Source organism: Lepisosteus oculatus, chromosome 14 (genome assembly GCF_040954835.1).
Source record: "Lepisosteus oculatus isolate fLepOcu1 chromosome 14, fLepOcu1.hap2, whole genome shotgun sequence".
NCBI classification, from domain to species: Eukaryota; Metazoa; Chordata; class Actinopteri; order Semionotiformes; family Lepisosteidae; genus Lepisosteus; species Lepisosteus oculatus.
In genome coordinates, this window is record NC_090709.1 from 30,679,832 (window position 1) to 30,700,152 (window position 20,321).

A 20,321-nucleotide genomic window follows, 5' to 3' on the forward strand; every position below is an offset into this window, starting at 1 on the left:
CAGTACGAGGGAAACGGAGAAACTATTTAGCAAAAACATAACGGACAGAAAAAAGCTTTGTAAACACGTGAATGTGGTTAGCAGCAGTAAGGTATGCATTCAAATGTTTAAGGCTGATTTATAACAGCAGCAGAAGAAAGTTACCGGGGTAAAGTTAGCTCGAAGTTCGAAAACGATTTTGGCACGCCTGTAGCGCTTTCACGAAACCTCTTAGAGTTGCGAGAATGCTTGTTTTGTGTATAAAATACATTGTGGATGCTTTCTCAGCCTTTACTTTTTCGATTTTATGACATTTTTTTGACCATGCACGAATATTCTTTTGTCCATATCTTCGCAATGGAAGCACAGAACGCCGTCAAACCAAATGCATTTTAAAGACCACGACTTGTGGATATTTCCACAGCCTTTACATCAAACTATCAGTGAGCTAATTATCTTTTTTTAAACCTCCGGTTTTTCATCGATGCGTAATTACGCACGAACTGGAACCCGGGGGACCGCTGTGTGCACACGTTCACAACGCGAGAAATACTGTTCAATACGGCTTCATGCGAAAAACCCGTATATGACCATAGGAAGCAGAACAGCGCAGTCTCCCATTACTCAGACTCTAAACACGGGAATAAAGCTTTGTTTGATTTCTGAAACCCTTCCTTTACGCCCTGTTTTCATTCAGGTAAGGGTCAACTATATTCACAATACTACTGACAGCAGGAAGATTAAAATATTCTTTTCTCAGCAGCTTATTAAAAACAGCTCCCATGATGTTCAAACCGATTTTTTACACAGAACACTGACACAGCTTTGCATTCTGAATCTCTTTTTCTCATGCTTTTATTTAATATGGCACAATGCACTGGGATAGGGGTATTCTGTTCACAAACCAATAGCATTTAAACCACAGCACCCACAATGCAGCAAGTGTTTTGCACACTAAGCAGGTCCTCTGACTTTTCCCAGCTTTGTTTTGGGTTGTGGAACCTTTCTTTATATTTTTTAGGATTTTCTGAAGATAACACTACAGGTAATACACTGGGATAGGTGGGTCATCTTCATGGCTCAATAGCATTTCAAATACAGCACCCACACTGTTGAAACCAAGTGTTTTACACACCAGACAGGCCCCCGGACCTCGTACAACCTTGCTGTAGCTGTGGCCCCTTTCTTTAATTTTTTATGATTTTCTGAAGATAACACTACAGGTAATACACTGGGATAGGTGGGTCATCTTCATGGCTCAATAGCATTTCAAATACAGCACCCACACTGTTGAAACCAAGTGTTTTACACACCAGACAGGCCCCCTAACTTTATATAACCTTGCTGTGGCTGTGGCCCCTTTCTTTAATTTTTTATGATTTTTTGATGATAACACTACAGGTAATACACTGGGACAGGTGGGTCATCTTCATGGCTCAATAGCATTTCAAATACAACAACCACACTGCTGAAACCAAGTGTTTTACACACCACACAGGTCCCCTAACCTTATACAACCTTTCTGTGGTTGTGGCCCCTTTATTTATTTTTTTAATAAGAATTTTAGTTTTTCAATATGGCACCATTAGACAGGCGGTACATGGGGATTGGGGGGTGCTATTCATGAGTCAATAGCTCTTCAAGCACAACAGCCACAGTGCTGCAACCAGGTGTGTTACACCAGACATTTCCCCTAACCTTATACAACCTCGCTTTGAGTTGTGGAACATTTCTTTATTTTTTAATGTTTTTTTTGACTGTAATCAAGTGTTGTGCTCACTAGGCAGGCCTCCTGACCTTTCACAGTCATGCTTTGTTGTGTGCAACTTTAATTATCTTTTTAGGATTTTTTGAACATGGCAACTTCCACCGAGACGGGTGGGGGGTGTGGGGGTGCTCTTCAATAGCTTTTTCATCTATACACACAAACGGATGTAACCAAGACACTCAGAACCTGTCACGCAGGGGCTGACTGCTGAGGATAGGGATCCAATGCGGTGCCCTTGGTAGGGTTGGCGCGAGACGCAGGCGTAGTCGGAGTAAACAGGCAGGGGCCCGAGTCCGGGAAGGCGTAGAAGTTGCGTCGGTAGGCAGAGGCGTAAATGAAGAGACAGGCTGGGGTCAGGATCCGAGAAAGCGTAAAACAGGCGAAGGTACAAAATCGAGTGGCTAAAGCAGTTGTCGGAAAAGCGGGGTCGAGGTCCAGGGGAGAAGTCATAGTAAGGCAAAAGCGTAGTTAGTAGGTAAGCTCCGGGAGAGAATCTCAATCGTGAGCAATGACCGGGGGACAGATGAGGGTTTAAGTAGAGGACTGATTGACATGTGCACGTTTGGTATGGGGAGAGCTCGAGGGAATGCGGGAGCGCTTGCCTGCGTGAGGGAGATTCATGACAGAACCAACAGAATCAACCTGAACTCATAGAAAAACAAGAATGCCCCCGAGACACCTGAATCCCCCTCCTGGACCACTCTGGTATCAACACCCCCAAACCCATCCATACCAGCTAACAAGATTCAGAATCGGTGCAACCCTCCAACCTGGACCAAGAGCAGGATGGGACAAGAACCTGCACCACACTACGTACACAGGTTTGTATTTTTGGCTGAAGATGAAAATGTCTAACATAGATTGTTTTGGTTCTAGCAAACAATAAAAATAGTTGTTAAAATCCAAACACACATAATGAGATCACTCTCTGTCAGTAACATTCTGGGTCTGGGCTCCTCTGTATTTGGGCTAAAGAGAGTTCAACAACATTTATTAAATGCACTGACATCATAATCTGACAAGATCCATTGTTTAGGGGAGACTTGACCACCCACTGTCCCCCTGGTATCGTGAAGCTCATTGTCCTTTAGCTTTCCAAAACCAGAATCACTTGGGACTCCGGGGGGATCGGTGTATGCAAAATATGAATTCCTTATGCAAGAAATTGTATATGGTCAATATAGCGATCATATCTTATCAGCAGATGGTAATCTCCAAGGAACAAGTAATAGGTTTATTCCACGCTGACAAATGATCAAATGATTGATGAACCCAAGTGATTTGAAAGAAATGTTAAACAACTCAAAGCGAGGTTGTATAAGGTTAGGGGAGCTGTCTGGTGTGTAAAACACTTGGTTGCAGCACTGTGGCTGTTGTGCTTGAAGAGCTATTGACTCGTGAAGAGCACGATGTACTATCCCCATGTACCGCCTGTCTAATGGTGCCATATTGAAAAACTCATAAAAAAATAAAGAAAGGGGCCACAACCACAGCAAGGTTGTATAAGGTTCTGGGGGCTGTCTGGTGTGTAAAACACCTGGTTTCAGCAGTGTGGGTGCTGTATTTGAAATGCTATTGAGCCATGAAGACGACCCACCTGTCCCAGTGTATTACCTGTAGTGTTATCTTCAGAAACTCATTACAAAATAAAGACAGGGGCCACAGCCACAGTAAGGTTGTATGAGGTTTGGGGGCCTGTCTGGTGTGTAAAACACTTGGTTTCAGCAGAGTGGGTGCTGTATTTGAAATGCTATTGAGCCATGAAGACGACCCACCCGTCCCAGTGTATTACCTGTAGTGTTATCTTCAGAAACTCATTACAAAATAAAGACAGGGGCCACAGCCACAGTAAGGTTGTATGAGGTTTGGGGGCCTGTCTGGTGTGTAAAACACTTGGTTTCAGCAGAGTGGGTGCTGTATTTGAAATGCTATTGAGCCATGAAGACGACCCACCCGTCCCAGTGTATTACCTGTAGTGTTATCTTCAGAAACTCATTACAAAATAAAGACAGGGGCCACAGCCACAGTAAGGTTGTATGAGGTTTGGGGGCCTGTCTGGTGTGTAAAACACTTGGTTTCAGCAGAGTGGGTGCTGTATTTGAAATGCTATTGAGCCATGAAGACGACCCACCCGTCCCAGTGTATTACCTGTAGTGTTATCTTCAGAAACTCATTACAAAATAAAGACAGGGGCCACAGCCACAGTAAGGTTGTATGAGGTTTGGGGGCCTGTCTGGTGTGTAAACCACTTAGTTTCAGCAGAGTGGGTGCTGTATTTGAAATGCTATTGAGCCATGAAGACGACCCACCCGTCCCAGTGTATTACCTGTAGTGTAATCTTCAGAAAATCATAAAAAATTAAAGAAAGGGGCCACAGCTACAGTAAGGTTGTATGAGGTTTGGGGGCCTGTCTGGTGTGTAAAACACTTGGTTTCAGCAGAGTGGGTGCTGTATTTGAAATGCTATTGAGCCATGAAGACGACCCACCCGTCCCAGTGTATTACCTGTAGTGTTATCTTCAGAAACTCATTACAAAATAAAGACAGGGGCCACAGCCACAGTAAGGTTGTATGAGGTTTGGGGGCCTGTCTGGTGTGTAAAACACTTGGTTTCAGCAGTGTGGGTGCTGTATTTGAAATGCTATTGAGCCATGAAGACAACCCACCCATCCCACCTGTAGTGTTATCTTCAGAAAATCATAAAAAAATAAAGGTTCCATAACCCAAAACAAAGCTGGGAATAGTCAGATGACCTGCTTAGTGTGCAAAACACTTACCTGCAGCATTGTGGGTGCTGTGGTTTAAATGCTATTGGTTTGTGAACAGAATACCCCTATCCCAGTGCATTGTGCCACATTAAATAAAAGCAAGAGAAAAAGAGATTCAGAACACAAAGCTGTGTCAGTGTTCTGTGTAAAAAGTCGGTATGAACATCATGGGAGCTGTTTTTAATAAGCTGCTGAGTAAAGAATATTTTTATCTTCCTGCTGTCAGTAGTATTGTGAATATAGTTGACCCTTACCTGAATGAAAACAGGACGTAAAGGAAGGGTTTCAGAAATCAAACAAAGCTTTATTCCCGTGTTTACAGTCTGAGTAATGGGAGACTGCGCTGTTCTGCTTCCTATGGTCATATACGGGTTTTTCGCACGAAGCCGTATTGAACAGTATTTCTCGCGTTGTGAACGTGTGCACACAGCGGTCCCCCGGGTTCCAGTTCGTGCGTAATTACGCATCGATGAAAAACCGGAGGTTTTAAAAAAGATAATTAGCTCACTGATAGTTTGATATAAAGGGTGTGGAAATATCCACAAGTCGTGGTCTTTAAAATGCATTTGGTTTGACAGCATTCTGTGCTTCCATCGCGAAGATATGGACAAAAGAATATTCGTGCTTGGTCAAAAAAATGTCATAAAAACGACAAAGTAAAGGCTGAGAAAGCATCCACAATGTATTTTATACACAAAACAAGCATTCTCGCAACTCTAAGAGGTTTCGTGAAAGCGCTACAGGCGTGCCAAAATCGTTTTCGAACTTCGAGCTAACTTTACCCCGGTAAGAAAGTTGCAGCCTTTGTGAGAATTCGCGGGTTTTTATGCTGCTTGGACTTCTTTCAAGCCTATGAGGTGACCCCCGTTTTATTTTCATTTTCAAACTTCAGAACCGAATAACAAAAAGGTTTCATGTGTGACAGCATTCGGTTGCAAATACCGTTTCCACGATGTATTCAGCGACGGGAATGAAATATTTTAGTGCTGGCTCAAATGCGAGGAATTTCAGAAAAACCCGGAAAAGCAACGCTTGCAGTAAATGACAAATTTAAAGCGTGTAGTCAGCATGAACAGAACAACGCAATGCTCTGTAAAAACGATCTGAAGCAGCAATTACTCTTTTATCTCGGGCAGTTCATTCCGATACGATGTTTCCGCAGAATAAATGAAATGCCGAACTCCAAACATGTTGTTGCCATTATTGTTACTCCTGCTGCTGTAGTTTTAAGCTTTAATCAGTGGGTATGTAATGTTGTAAAGGGGCTGGACTACTTTGTTCCGTCAAAATTCCATTATGTGAATTTATGCTTTTTTAATATAAGCATTAACAATACAATGCGTGCTCAAAACCCGTTACTTATTAGCTTAAGAAGCGGCAGTGTTTTAACAAAGTGTGGTATTCGAACAGTAAATGCTGAAGTGTTTAATACTTGCTTGTGAGCAGATCTCCCTCGATTTAGACAAACTCTTGTTCGACCGATGTGGAAAGAAAGCTGAATTACGCTGGGTACTGGGTATCACTGTTACGCCATCAGGTCATGCTAGAAGGATTGGGGGATCAAATTGACACAGAGGGACCCGATGTGGGGGCTGAACCCACAGTTCTGAGATTAAGAGATTCTTGCTCTATGGACTGCGCCTATATAACTTTTATGCTCCAGCAGTAATGTTTCTGGGTGTGGATGAACATGACATAATAGACTGACAGCAGGAACACGTGGCCCACAGGCAGTGACAGTATCGCTATATTTGGCTGCAGTATATTGTGTTGAGAGCAGCAATAACTTTCCTGCAGAGATGGGAGTGCCTTTAATACAGCTCTTTCAATCGGACAGAGTAACAGGAACTGACCTAAAGTTTCGGCTGTGGATCCATCTCCACATAGGGGAAGGAGACAGTAAAATAGCGATGAAGAAACAGAAAGATTTGTGCTCGCTGCAAAGTAGGAAAGAGGTGGTCAGACACATAAAACAGCTTGGTGATAATTTGCAGCGACAGTTTTATGTTATTTAGTACACGGATTTCTCTTCATGTTCCTTAAGATGTGTAATTTGTATGTTGGTTGTATGAGAACAGTTTCTTCTAAAGTCCTGTCAATTGACAGTGGAGAGCTAGCTGGTGCACATCTTCAAGAAGACTCTCTTTAAGGCGATTACAAGTTTCTCAAACAAATCTGTGTCATATTTTTAAAATAGTTTAGCTAATGAGCAACGAGAGTATAAATGAATTCTCCCACCCTCCATTCGAAGATAAAACTCCATGTGCGAGTCTAAGTTTCCTTGAAGCTACTGATGTTCGTCATTATTGGACATTCCCGGTGATATTGACTAAGAAGCTCAATTTTTACGTGTTGTAGTTCAACATGTGCAAAACATTCGTATCCCCTGCAAATATCGGCAAGGTCAGTGATATTCTCAACAATTTGTGCCATTGCAATTCGTGCAATTCGTGCCATACTTTTTCGAAATGTATCCTGACATCCCAGGATCAGAGGGTCATATTTAAAAAAACTGGTGCATTAAAATTTCTTGTACTTCAGGATTTTGATAGTCTGTTACATTGTCTTTCACACATCGGTGTCAGAACTGTGAGACATTTTCATAATCGGGGGGAAGGCCGTAGCAATAAGCAGAAAGTACAGTCACCTTTTCCCAGTGTAAGTCCGTGTTGTGGTGAGTTTTTAAAATTGGTTTGCGATTTTCTGAAATCTATTCCATACAAAAATATAATTTGGACAGTCGCTATTTATTTGGATATTCCTTTTCAGTGAAGATGTCTACAGTATTCCAGCCGGATTAGTACTGATCGAAGAGATCCATCTACAGGCGAAAGGCGACATAACATCACAGCAGCACCATTTAAGGTGGAACGAAAAACACGCATAAGAAGCTGGCGAATAAGAAGCCAACTTAAGCCTCGTAGCAGACCCTTGGAGGCACGCTCAAAATAATCATCTTTCCCAGTACTTCAGAGTCATATTTAGATCGCTTTACTGCAATTTTATTTGATTGATTGGAGATGTGAAGCCATCGAGCCTGTACTGCACTTTCACATTGAAATTGAAGCCATTTCTCATGCTTTCTCTCAGTTTCGGGGCTGCAATTGAGTGTAAAGGAGGCGACTTGAAATTGAAACGTGTAATCACCTTACAGAGGGTCTTCACGACGGGGTGCGTCAGCTAGTTCTCCATTATTGTCAGTTTACCGGACTTCTGAAGAAACCTATCTACAGCGAAGATACAAACTGCACAGTTTAAGGCACATGAAGAGAAATCTGTTTGCTGATTGACTCAAAAACTGTCGATACAAATAATCTGCCAGGCTGATTTACTTGTCTGACCACCTCCCTCAGTTCCCCTTTGCTGTTAGCACAATTCTTTCAGTTTCTTTTCTTGTATTTTCCTTGCTATTTTAGTGTTCCCCATGTATAGATGGATCCACAACCGAAACCGTTTTCACCCTGTGTTTCTGCAGCGTCAGTCTGTATGAAGAACACAAGATGCACAGCTCCCGTGGCGCAATCGGTCAGTGTGTGGTACTTATACAGCAGTGCACAGCAGAGTCATGCCGAGGTTGTGAGTTCAAGCCTCACCTGGAGCAGTGTCTTTAGCTACTGAGAGCAACTGTCAAGTTTAGATACTCTTAGGTATTTGATGGAGATAAATTAACATCAAACGAACAAGTAAAGATTTATTTCGAGTCACAATCAAAGAAGGCTCCACAGCTGAAACGTTGTGTTTACTTCTATTTTCAGCATGGAATAAACCTATACTTTTCCATTTGCAGCCCACGCATGCTGTGATGCACCTCCCTACTTAAATTACAGCTGTGTACCTCCAGTTGACCTGTACACAAATATATGAGAGAGGTCTACTGAGACAAGAGGAGCACTGAAGACTTGATAAAGTTCTGCATTAGATTCTGTGTTTATGTTGTTCCCCAGATTTGTTTTTAATGTTCTTTCTCTTTTGAAGTTGTTGCGTTTGGTTTTTTTTCTGATTGGTAGCTACAACGGGTCAGTTGCAACAAACTGGCTGCTGAAATTTGTCAGCAGCTCTGTAGCAAACCTGTTCTCAATTGCAACAAACCTAAAATAACAGCTGCTCCCCATTAGATGTTACTAAAGTAGGAGACTAAGCAGACGAAGTGGAACAATAGATTACATTGGAACTGTCCTGAATGTAGTGGAAATAATATCGTCATTAAGTAATGAACAATTGCTTTCCAGACACTACAATTATTCACAAGGAATTTTATCAATACATATTTTATTAATAAAAGTGTAATATCTTAATAATGAAGTTTAAAGTTATCTATATTAGTAGCTGTATTACAGGTAATGCATGCACAGACTTTATTATACTATAATGAATTTTCAGGTATCCCGGGGAGAGAACTGAAATGAAGGAAATACATATTTAAAAGGGGTGTAAGTCTTAAATGTGTTCTGTCACATAGGGGTGTTAATTGAATAGATTTGTTGTAATATTATTTGACTCTACACTTCTGTTTCTCAGGAGACAGCATTCATATTGGGGATTTGCGGATACAGATAATAAGTTGTACTATACAGGCAAATGTATGGTTACCTTAATGAAAAAAACTCTTATCATTAACCTTTTCAACATTATTATTTAAGACAGTCTTTCAGAACAGTATTCTCGTATTAGTGGCTATAGTCTAATGATAACGGTGGTGAAACAGGTGAAATGTGCGGAAAGAATTGGAGATGGAACAGGAGACTCATCCAGTCGATAGAAAGCTTGGGTAGGACTGCACAAACACCGTGCCAGTGCTTAGTAGCGTCATTTAAAAATAATACGTAGTTTAACAATATCAACTGCTCTTCTGTGAGCTCAGCTCCACTACTAGTAATACATTGCCCAAATTTTCAAATTAGATACATGTGTTTTCTACATGTATGTAATTGGTACTTTTTTTGTTTTAACTGATTTAAAATATAATCTTTATAAAACAGACAAAGGGTTTATGTGTCGCGCTGAAATTCACACACAAGTAAGAAAAGATATCGTGCTTAGGAAGAAATCCAGAGTGGAGACGCCGGCGATTGAAAACAACCACATACAGCCTGTATGTGCTCTACCACTGAACTAAACTTCTGACAACTACTGTATCATTATCTGCAGCATTTTCTTTTAGGAAGAGTGAGGAGTCTACAAGCCTAGAAAATAAGACAACTAAGTGAAAGATACATTTTCACTTTTTGATTAAAGAACATAAAAAACACCTTTCTTCCAGCCAGATTCAAACCAGAGAGCAAAGAGTTTCCAGCTGTTTCCACTATATTCCTCCGCTCGTACAACTGAGTTATCGAAAACACAGGAAGCCCACCTTTTGTCTTACATAAAGCACAATGTAGTGCAGTGGTCCTATTTATTTAAATCCCAGTTCGAAATCAAATCTCATTCCCATAGTCCTGTTTAGTTTGAATTTAAGCAGTTGTAGCAGCAATACTTGGTAATAAGACAGAATTAAGCGTTGCTGTGCTTTCCTAAATAAGGCCCCATCTCACTCTCCATCTCTGTGGTGCAGCCACAGAGAAAGTATTCATGCAGGCTGATTTAAGATATTTTCTTTTGATAAGGGACAGCTCCCAAACGGGGATGCACTTAGCTTAGCCTGGCTATCATGATCAATGGTCATCCATTGGTGCCTATCTGTCTAGGGAGTGCCGAATGGACATCTGGACTGCATTCCTAAGTGTCAAGAGTAAGTGACTCATATCTCACCTTGATCAACCAATCAGGGATTGGCAGGGCGTGGTAACACCACGTGGTCTCCAATGCCCGCCAAAATCTCAACCAATCAGCACACATCTGTGTCTTGGTTAAAAAGGGAGCGCAACCTCAGATCGGGGCTCTCCTTGGCCATTTTCGCGCATCCTCAGAGACAATCACATGATAACTGCTGTTGTCTGCACTGGGACTTGGACTTTGTTCTAAGCGCGAGGCCGAGGATCCCGTACGTACTCAGAATTCTACCAACGTGAATGCTCCGCTTGATCAACGGCAGCCTACAGTTGGACCCTCGTCGACAACCTGAATAGCTTATTCAGTAGCAGCGCTGGTCCGGGAACGAACCAGCTTCTTCCCGGGCAAAAGAGTGACTTGTGCGGACTTGCGGTCACACTCTGTGCATAGATACTTTCTACTAGCCAGCCGGACTGCTGGTAGATCCCCTCGGAGCAACGACTGCCCTGCGCATCGCAGTTAGATTCCTCCGCCCGTCCAACTCCGAGCTGCACCTCTACTGGTTGGCCGGTAGCCAGAGGATGCCGGGACAACGCCCATTGGACAACCACTGGAACCAAGGCTGCAACAGAGCCTGTCAGCTGGTTTGGTGTTCGTGCCGGGAAATTCCAAATCCATACACAGTGGATAAGTAAACCCCATGTCCTACATTGCGTCTAGAGAATTCAATTGTACCTCAACACAAGTTTTTATCAATTTAATTCACGAGTATTGCATTTACTTCCGAGTTTAGAGTAACAGGGGAAATAACACTGATTAGCGATTTGGTAACGAACGATATATATTGACATATATTCTCTGTTGTGTATCTCTTTGTCTTTGCATCTCTTCGAGATTATATTCCTTGTATATTGATAATCCTCACAGTAAGGTCTGCCGCTTGTATCCAGGCAGACTGGTATATGTTTGGTGCACAATTTATATTAATAACTGTATCTCGTGTATTGAACATGTATGTGTGCGTTGTTAGTCGTTCTGACGATTGGTTTTCTAAAAACCACAGCGAACCACCTCGTGATTACTGCTACAATGAATAATTGTCTCAGTAAACCCATCAAACCTCTACACAGCTAAGGAAGAGTAGCTCGGAAAATACCCAACTCAACAAGCGAGCGCGTTGGTTGCTCTTGCTTTTAGTGCAAGGAGCTGTTTTTTATTTCACATTCATCATTATTAACCAGAAACAGCTGCACAACTGGTCGCATTTGTGATTATGTCACTTCTCTGCTTCAGCAAGGTCAATAAAAGACTCTGAAAGTAGTAGAGAAAAACTGAATTAAAATCATATTAGCAATTCTGAGCGATATCTGCATACAGGCAATCCAACAAGAACGTTGAAATCTTTGAATATCATCTCTCTATATATTGCGCTGCTTTTCACTTGGAGTAAAACTATTGGATTGAAGGGTTAAAATGTATTGTTGTTATTTGGAGAAATCAATGAACTCGTGATTTTATATGTTTTAAAAGGCGGTCATGCGCACAGAAAAAAGACAGTGCTGATTATTTTTCTGGAGACGGAGCACTGATGACCTATCCGAGCCAATTGATAAAGCCCACCCAGTGGATACTCTAGCAGAACGTGGAAGAACATTCACCATTGTAACCAAGGCAACCACAGGAACAACATCAAGAAGCACAATCAATTCCCCATTTAAATCTTTCGTGTAAGGTATGCCATGTGAAAGCATGAAGTAAATCCCCTGATCTCTTTTGAACATGGACAAGGTATTTCTGATGGAGCACAATGAGCAAAGATTTAATAAGCTACTCCTGCCGATGATTCAGCTTAAAGAAGTAAAAGCTTCACAAACAAAAGCAGCTCGCTACCACAGCCAATATTAAATGTACTTGGTGGCACATTACCATTTGCACTGGCTCAAAAGTGGTCTCGGCCGACGTTGTTCCCTACGTAAAGCTGAAAGCGCCAAAGAGCATTTCCATTGAGAAAAAAAAATCTTTCTTGATGTTAAACATAGAGAGCCTGCCCTTTAGAAGTTCTCCCTCTAAACACCTTGTGCAGCCTCCCGACAGACTAACAAAAAACGCCTTTTCACCAGCTCAATTTATAATACGCCCCTCAAAACTCACAACCGAATAACAATCCATCCGTATATTTGATTTCCAAGATCCATTCAAGGCAACTTGGGTCTTCGCAAGCAAATAATTTCAGGGAAGAAACTCAGTTTAGTCAACTACTGGTGCATTCAGCACACCACATGCTTTTGATTGTCAGGGTGGCCGAGTGGTCTAAGGCGCCAGACTCAAGGACATGTGTCTTTCCAGCTGGCTTGGGTGTTCTGGTCTCCAAATGGAGGTGTGGGTTCAAATCCCACCCCTGACAGCCTCTGTTTTTACCTCTCTTGAATTGTTCCAGTGCTAGCTGACAGTGAATGACTGAAATATAAAAGCAGCAGAAGAAAGCAAGCAACTCAGTGCAATTTGTGAGTATTCTGCACTGTTAAAATGCACAGGTTTTCATACTTTTTGGAATTCGTAGCTCAAGAAGTGACTCCTGTTTCATTTTCTATTCACCAACTCGATTTGCATTCCGCCCCTCACACCTCACAGAATAACAGAATAACAGAATAACAAACGGCTTCATGTGCCACAGCATTCCCCTGTAGATTCGGTTTGCACTATGAATTAGGCGACCCCGAATGAAATATTTTAGTGTTGGCTCAAATGTGAGGAATTTCATGAACCCTCAAAAAGGAACGCTTGCAGAAAATGCCAGCAATTCAAAGCGTGTAGGCAGCATGAACAGACCAATTCTGCAATTTCTTTTATCGCGGGCGGTGCTTTCCGAGTCGATGGCTCTGCATTAGAAATGAGAAGTGCTGAACTCTAAACACGTTCTTGCCATTACTGCTACTCCTGCTGCTACTCCTTCGTCCTCGAAAAAAGAAAAGACAGGCATGTTTTGAGTCTCAAAATGATCTTCTGGATCCACAAGAAACATGTATATTTGATTGATTCCGCAGTATTTTGGATGTACTGTACTTATAACTTCCATCGAAGAGAGATTTCATCAGTTGCATGAAATTGAAACTTTCGACTTTTTGTCTGGTATTGAAAATATGTTTAAAAAAAACCATAAACAATTTTCTAACAAACAACTCATGAATTATTGCCAGGATCTATATTTAGCGTTCGGTAGTGATAACACTGCTGATATTGATTGAGTAGAAATCTATGATGTATGGACAGCTTTATCTGAAGCGAGGTCCTAGAACGCCATCTATGAAGTTTAAGGATTCATACCAAGAAATGCCTTTTGTTTCCCACCCCAACTGCTGCTTTTGCATTACACATTATGTGAACATTACCAGTTTTGGTAGCTTCTGGGCACGATTTTCCTAAACTGAAACTTATTACAAAATTCTTTAAGATGAACCATGTCCAAAAATTGTAAATCAGGACTAATTTTAATATCAAATGAAATTACTACAGAGGAAAAGGCTTAACTGAAATATGAATAAGACTATGCAAGCCTGAAAAATAGAACAATTCAATTTATAGAACTTATTTTTTTATTTTTTGAGAGATGGGCTCACACACCGGAAGACACTAACGTTTCTCTTCGTTAGAGTATGTGATTAACAGTTTAACCCCATTTGTTTGTAATTGTGATTCTGTTAAAATTAAAAAAGCATCTATCAATAGTAAGAAATTATCAAGAAAGTAAGAAATTGTCTTATTTCATAAACTGTAAGACATGAAGACATTTACAGGTTATATCCTTTGCTTTGTCTTTTAACGCAAGTGGTCAGGATCCAAGCCCATGTTCGGACGGTTGTGTTTCTCTTGTAATCATCAAATGTCATTGTTTTGTCCTTCAGTTCTTTCTCGAGTTGTACCATGGATATTTTATACCATCAATACTTTTCATGCTCTTTTGCATTTTCCTTCACATACGGAAAAAAACTCAAGGTGTTCTTGTCACTGTGCTACACAGTACAGGACACACAGTGAGTAATTCGCGCAGCTTTCAGAGGAATCCAGAGGGAGGACTCTTAATGCAAGGAGCTGGGTTTTTTTTTTCGCATTAATCATTATTAACCAGAAACAGCTGCACAACTGGTTGCATTTGTGATTATGTCACTTCTCTGCTTCAGCAAGGTCAATAAAAGACTCTGAAAGTAGTAGAGAAAAACTGAATTAAAATCATATTAGCAATTCTGAGCGATATCTGCATACAGGCAATCCAATAAGAACGTTGAAATCTTTGAATGTCATCTCTCTATATATTGCGCTGCTTTTTACTTGGAGTAAAACTATTGGATTGAAGGGTTAAAATGTATTGTTGTTATTTGGAGAAATCAATGAACTCGTGATTTTATATGTTTTAAAAGACGGTCATGCGCACAGAGAAAAGACAGTGCTGATTATTTTTCTGGAGACGGAGCACTGATGACCTATCCGAGCCAATTGATAAAGCCCACCCAGTGGATACTCTAGCAGAACGTGGAAGAACGTTCACCATTGTAACCAAGGCAACCACAGGAACAACATCAAGAAGCACAATCAATTCCCCATTTAAATCTTTCGTGTAAGGTATGCCATGTGAAAGCATGAAGTAAATCCCCTGATCTCTTTTGAACATGGACAAGGTATTTCTGATGGAGCGCAATGAGCAAAGATTTAATAAGCTACTCCTGCCGATGATTCAGCTTAAAGAAGTAAAAGCTTCACAAACAAAAGCAGCTCGCTACCACAGCCAATATTAAATGTACTTGGTGGCACATTACCATTTGCACTGGCTCAAAAGTGGTCTCGGCCGACGTTGTTCCCTACGTAAAGCTGAAAGCGCCAAAGAGCATTTCCATTGAGAAAAAAAAATCTTTCTTGATGTTAAACATAGAGAGCCTGCCTTTTAGAAGTTCTCCCTCTAAACACCTTGTGCAGCCTCCCGACAGACTAACAAAAAGCGCCTTTTCACCAACTCAATTTATAATACGCCCCTCAAAACTCACAACCGAATAACAATCCATCCGTATATTTGATTTCCAAGATCCATTCAAGGCAACTTGGGTCTTCGCAAGCAAATAATTTCAGGGAAGAAACTCATTTTAGTCAACTACTGGTGCATTCAGCACACCACTTGCTTTTGCTTGTCAGGGTGGCCGAGTGGTCTAAGGCGCCAGACTCAAGGACATGTGTCTTTCCAGCTGGCTTGGGTGTTCTGGTCTCCAAATGGAGGCGTGGGTTCAAATCCCACTCCTGACAGCTTCCGTTTTTACCTCTCTTGAATTGTTCCAGTGCTAGCTGACAGTGAATGACTGAAATATAAAAGCAGCAGAAGAAAGCAAGCAACTCAGTGCAGTTTGTGAGTATTCTGCACTGTTAAAATGCACAGGTTTTCATACTTTTTGGAATTTGTAGCTCAAGAAGTGACTCCTGTTTCATTTTCTATTCACCAACTCGATTTGCATTCCGCCCCTCACACCTCACAACAGAATAACAAACGGCTTCATGTGCCACAGCATTCCCCTGTAGATTCGGTTTGCACTATGAATTAGGCGACCCCGAATGAAATATTTTAGTGTTGGCTCAAATGTGAGGAATTTCATGAACCCTCAAAAAGGAACGCTTGCAGAAAATGCCAGCAATTCAAAGCGTGTAGGCACCATGAACAGACCAATTCTGCAATTTCTTTTATCACTGGCGGTGCTTTTCGATGGCTCTGCATTAGAAATGAGAAGTGCTGAACTCTAAACACGTTCTTGCCATAACTTCTACTACTGCTGCTACTCCTTCGTCCTTGAAAAAAGAAAAGACAGGCATGTTTTGAGTCTCAAAATGATCTTCTGGATCCACAAGAAACATGTAAATCTGATTGATTCCGCAGTATTTTGGATGTACTGTACTTATAACTTCCATCGAAGAGAGATTTCATCAGTTGCATGAAATTGAAACTTTCGACTTTTTGTCTGGTGATTGAAAATATGTTTAAAAAAAACCATAAACAATTTTCTAACGAACAACTCATGAATTATTGCCAGGATCTATATTTAGCGTTCGGTAGTGATAACTCTGCAGATATTGATTGAGTAGAAATCTATGATGTATTGACAGCTTTATCTGAAGCGAGAAGTCCTAGAACGCCATCTATGAAGTTTTAGGATTCATACCAAGAAGTGCCTTTTGTTTCCCACCCCAACTGCTGCTTTGGCATTACACATTATGTGAACATTACCAGTTTTGGTAGCTTCTGGGCACGATTTTCCTAAACTGAAACTTATTACAAAATTCTTGTAAATCAGGACTAATTTTAATATCAAATGAAATTACTACAGAAGAAAAGGCTTAACTGAAATATGAATAAGACTATGCAAGCCTAAAAAGTAGAACAATTCAATTTCTATAACTTATTTTTTAATTTTTTTAGAAATTGGCTCACACACTGGAAGACACTAACATTTTTCTTTTTTAGAGTATGTGAATAACAGTTTAACCCCAAATGTTTGTTGTTGTGATTCTGTTAAAATTCAATAAATTGTCTATCAACAGTAAGAAATTATAAAGAAAGAAAAAAATTGTTTTATTACATAAACTATAAGACAATGAAGAGAGTTTACTTTGCTTTTGTTCTTTTGACTTATGCGTTCAGGATCCGAACCCATCTGTGGACGGTTGTGTTTCTTGAATCTCTTGTAATCATCAAAAGTCGTTGTTTTGTGCTTCAGTTTTTTCTCGAGTTGTACCATTGATATTTTATATGATCAATACTTTACATGCTCTTTTGCATTTTCCTTCACATACAGAAAAAGTTCAAGGTGTTCATATCACTGTGCTGCACATTTACGCTGGATCACCTGTAATAGTACAGGACACGCAGTGAGGAATTCGTGCAGCTTTCAGCTCAGTGCGGAGTCCAGAGGGAGGACTCGCTCGCTGAATGATCTCTCAGGAAATCCCAGGTGAGATTCAAAATGTAAACCTGGCTCTCTATGAACACGAGCAAAGAGTTCTCACTCAACAGAAGATTGCGATGTGAGTACAGTAATATAAAACACCTGAAGATGCCAGGGATTGAACCCCGGTCCTGTGGAGCAGTAAGTGACTTGTAGCGCTGACATAAGAGATACTTACATAAAGTGCTTTTACTGACCATATTACAAATCTCAGGAAGTAAGGTCTTAAAACATTGGGCAGTAGTTTGATTTAAACCCACGCCCCTGAGAGAGTGGAGCCTAAAAATCCAGCATATTAGACCATTCAGCCACACTACCTCTGGCCCCTTCTCCTTTCCTCTCGTTGCTGAGTATAGGTGCCTTCATGCAATTGAGCCAGGTTTGAATCCCAGCCAAATCTTTTCAAATGAATCTGTGATCTTGTAGCACATCCTCTGAAACCAGCAATTGAAATTGGAAACGTCTTCTTCAACACTGAAAAGCTCAATTAGGACGAAGCAGTTGTACACAGGACAGCAGTACCATATAAGTTCTTGATTTATTTAGACTCGTTCTCAGTGGTTCTTGCTCACCAAATATCTTAAAAGCTGAGGAAGAACGCTACGAAAAATACTAATCAAAATTCAAAATAATAATCATTATTAACCAGAAACAGCAGAAAAACTGGTCACAATTGTGATTATGTCGCTTCTCTGCTTCAGCAAGGTCAATAAAGGACTCTCTGAAAGTAGTAAAGCACTAAAGCACTGCAAAACTGAATTCAAAATCATATTAGGAATTCTGAGTGGTGCCTGCTTACATGCAATCCAATACAGATGTTGTCTTTAAATAAGAATTCGCTATGTTTCCCTGCCTTTTCCCTGGAGTGAAACTATTGGATTGAAGGAATTCTTATGACAGGTTTACAAGGTGCTGTTGATATTTGGATAAATCTATGAACTCGTGATTTTTATATACTTTAAATAACGGCCATATGCACAGAATAAAATTACTGATGATTTTTCCTGAGACGAAGCACAGCTTATCTTTCCAAGACATCTGATAAAGGCAAGCCAGTGGATACTCTAGCAGAAAATGGAAAAACGTTCAGCTTTGTAACCAACCAGGTATGCTTTGTGATTGCTTGAAGTGAAACCCACAATCTCTTTTGAGCTTAGACAAGTTATTTCTGATGGAGCGCTATGCGGAAAGACTTAATCAGCTCTACCCCTGAGGATGACTCGACTTGAAAATGCAGAACATTAACGTTTCACAGATAAAAGGAGCACAACCAACATTAAAATTGAGGGCGCACTGTGATTTGCACTGACTCAAAAGTGATCTTGGTAGACAAACTTCCCTGCTGAAGGTGGAAAAAAGAATTTGTGTTGAAAAGAAGAAACACTTTTTTCTCCCTGCTTTGATGTTAAGCTGATAAAGTAGCTTTTAACACATTGCTCCACTTGGTGGTTGTAACACAAAAACTCTTAGCAGCAGTGGGATTCAAACACACACCTCCAACAAGACTGGAGCCTTAATCCAGCACCTTAGACCCCTCAGCCACACTAACCACTGTGTCCTGTCTCTTTGTCTCATTACTTGCCCGGAGGAAGCCGGGTGGCTTTTGCTCTTGTCCGACAGTGGCGTTATGACTATGGAACCGACTGCACCTGCTTTTTCTGAGATGCTTCCCCTCTCATGGTGAGATCTCGAATTCTTAAACACCTCTGGATAAAGTTCTTCTGTGGAGCAGGCTACAGACCTCTGCGTACAGCACCCTTGATGTTGTTTTATTTCTATAGCAGCACCCATCCGGAATTTGTTTTTGTTTTACTTTTTATTTGAACAACAAAATAGATTCAATATAAACAAGAGCACATTAAACGTATTAATAGACTTGTGAGGGGCACATAAATAATACAATCAGACTTTATGGAAAAAAAGGTTAAACAAAGTAAATAAAAACAAGGTCCACACAGCTTTCATGTTCCTACATTTCGAAAGAGTCTGTAAATATCCATTTACATCTATTTAGAACTATTCAAACGTAGAACTCTTTGCTGATTTAGGTGGTATATTTCCTCAATTACAGGACAGCACAAACAGTTCTTAATGCAGAAATGGAAGCCTGTCTACATTTTCCTTTCTGTTAAACACATTTCGGGAAGCACTTTTTTTGGGACACTGATTTTTCTCCTTTGGGGAGCTAAAGAAGACTATAGGGTGTGGCACAGTGGTAGTGTAGTTGATTCTAGATCAGAAAGTTGCGGGTTCAAATTAGGTTGGGGTCAGCTAAGAGTTTTTCACCATCTGCTGGTGCTGAACCCAGACTTCTCACCATGTAATTGAGTTCTTCTCAATATCTCAGCATCTCCAAAACATCATGGCCAACTTTAGAGACAGCTACATCAGACAATGAAAGTTTGAGACCACTTTATTATTACAGGTTCTAGCAAACCTGAAAGCTAAAGCTTTTCAGGTCACTTTTTTAATTAAAAAAGTGTCTGAAGCCTCTAAATAAAATTAGGCTTTTTTAATTGTGTATGAAATTCACTCCCATGGGCTCTGAAAGGGGAAATATACTGTTGGGATCCTCGCAAGTGAGGTGTCTCTTCTTGTGGTGAAGCACAGTCATACCTGACTTGTCCGGAATGACCCACGACAGACTTTATCCAGAAGCGACGGCACCACTCCAAGTAGAAAGAGAGAGAAACACAGCACGACACGGGGAGTCAAGAGGCTCCCACAATTCACCTTTCCTCAGATGACTGATTTCTTCACTAACATTTTAACCGTTTTACAGTCACAATGACCGTTTCACATTAAATACGTTTTTAAACCATCAATATTTAAGAAAAGAAATAGTACATTTTTTTTCAATTATTAAAAAAAAACATTAAATGCCTTGATTGGATAAAGTTTCACAGACAGAAGCAGCACGCCAGCACAACCAACATTATAATGGAGGGCACACTACGATTTGCATTGACTCAAAAGTGATCTCGGCAGACGTCATTCCCTGCATAACGCAAAAGGTGGCAAACCGCATTTGGTTTGAGTGGACGCAAGAAAGTTTTTGTTTTCTGCCTTGATGTCAAGCTGACAAAGTATCTTTAAACACTTTGCTTAGTTTCTCGAG

The 20,321-nt window shown here is 40.7% G+C and overlaps 2 non-coding genes and 1 pseudogene across 2 annotated transcripts; 2 read left to right on the forward strand and 1 right to left on the reverse strand.

Annotated features, from left to right (window-relative positions):
• Nucleotides 1-20,321, reverse strand: part of LOC138242338 (zinc finger protein 850-like) — a 1,462,105-nt pseudogene that overhangs the window by 109,739 nt on the left and 1,332,045 nt on the right.
• Nucleotides 12,518-12,630, forward strand: trnal-caa (transfer RNA leucine (anticodon CAA)). The gene is made up of 2 exons: nucleotides 12,518-12,555; nucleotides 12,585-12,630. It is a non-coding gene; the product is annotated as a tRNA-Leu (tRNA).
• Nucleotides 15,403-15,515, forward strand: trnal-caa (transfer RNA leucine (anticodon CAA)). Its single transcript has 2 exons — nucleotides 15,403-15,440; nucleotides 15,470-15,515. It is a non-coding gene; the product is annotated as a tRNA-Leu (tRNA).